The sequence below is a fragment of the Rhinolophus sinicus genome, linkage group LG15, assembly GCF_036562045.2.
Source record: "Rhinolophus sinicus isolate RSC01 linkage group LG15, ASM3656204v1, whole genome shotgun sequence".
NCBI classification, from domain to species: domain Eukaryota; kingdom Metazoa; phylum Chordata; class Mammalia; order Chiroptera; family Rhinolophidae; genus Rhinolophus; species Rhinolophus sinicus.
Genome location: NC_133764.1, coordinates 45570834 through 45572512, shown reverse-complemented (window position 1 = coordinate 45572512; position 1679 = coordinate 45570834). Strand labels below are relative to the sequence as shown.

The 1679-nt window shown below is 37.9% G+C and overlaps 1 pseudogene; it reads left to right on the top strand.

The window, feature by feature from the left end:
* The first annotated feature begins 506 nt into the window (after positions 1-506).
* LOC141569022 (U6 spliceosomal RNA) lies at positions 507-598 on the top strand (annotated as a pseudogene).
* The last annotated feature ends 1081 nt before the right edge of the window (positions 599-1679 follow it).

Sequence of the window (1679 nt, the reverse complement as noted above, 5' to 3'; positions counted from 1 at the left end):
TTTTTGCTTTTACAAACTTTCACGTAAACTTTCTGCTTTCAGCTTTGCCTCAGCCCTCTCAGCCACTGTCTTTGGTATCCCCAAGTCCCATGTCTATTATTCCTATTTTCTTCAGAGAATAATACTCTGTTCTTTTAGGTGGTGTTGGTAGTGAGATGATTGCTTGGCTACTCAGGGTGGGAAGCAGTCATGAGCATCTTGATATCTCTGATTTCAGACTTTTAGCCAATCTGCCAATTTTCAGTAACATGCCTCAACTCTACCTTCCACTATGCCTGATATTCCCAGGCCTGAGCCTTTTAAGGGTTATTTGGTGGTAAGTCAGTCCACTCATTGTTAATCCTGTTTGTAGTAATTTCAGGCTGTTCTTGTTCCATCTTGCTTAATCAGATACTACTTCCCTATCTGCTTTCTATATTCCAAAAATTTGTTGAAATTTATTGTCTGCCCTTTCCTCCTCTACTGTTCTTTTTGCTTCTGTGGTTCCATATATTAAGAAAATTCCTGCGCTCACTTTGGCAGCACATATACTAAAATTGGAACAATACAGAGAAGATTAGCATGGCCACAATAAAAAAAAGAAAATTCCTATATTATTAAGTCTTCCATTATTATTATTATTATATTCCTATAATAATAATATTATTATTTTAGTAACCATTATACAAATTTTTTTATTTTTTATTTTTTTAACTGGGGAACAATGTGTTTCTCCAGGGCCCATCAGCTCCAAGTCATTGTCCTTCAATCTAATTGTGGAGGGCGCAGCTCTGCTCCAAGTCCAGTCACTGTTTTCAATCTTCAGTTGCAGGGGGCGCAGCCCACCATCCCATGCGGGAATTGAACCGGCAACTTTATTGTTGAGAGCTCGCACTCTAACCAACTGAGCCATCCAGCTGCCCCTCTGGAAGCTCAGTGGCAGCTCATTATCTTCAATCTAGTTGTGGAGGGTGCAGCTCACTGGCCCATGTGGGAATCTAACTGGCAACCCTATTGTTCAGAGCTCGTGCTCTAACCAACTGAGCCATCCAGCCGCCCACAAATTTTAAACTAAATACCCTTCATCAATTTTGAATGAAACCTTGTAAATCTTTTTAACCTTCATAAGCTGACCTCCACCCTCCACCCCTCGACCCCCATTTTAGAAAAGTTTTATTTCATTTTGTCTTTGATTGCTTCTCATCCAGTTACTGTTTATTTTGTTTTTCAGAGGCATCTGTAACTCTTTGACTTGATCACTACTCTCTATTTCTTTTCCTATTACTTTATGTTCATCTTTTAAAACTTGTATTCTGTATTCTGGGAGGGATTTTCAAATTTATCTTAGTAATGGAGTATTAATTTGGGGATGACTGAAAACTAACTTCTAAAGAGAGAATGATCCAGAAGCTTAAATACCTATATTTATGATTTACTTGAATGCCTTTGTGAATGTATATAGTTCTAGCTGTGTCTTAAAATGTTGTTTTATAAGAGTTAATAATAACAAGAGTTATACATAACTGGGCATAAAAGTAACTATTGGGGTCAAGATGTGAAACCAGAGATTCACACTAAAGATTAGAAACCAACGATTAAACACTAGTTTAATCTTTTCTCAGACTCAGCAAAACCCAGCCGGTTTGAGTTACTTATATCTATTACCAGAGGTTCCTCCAAGCAGGGAAAAGTGACACAGG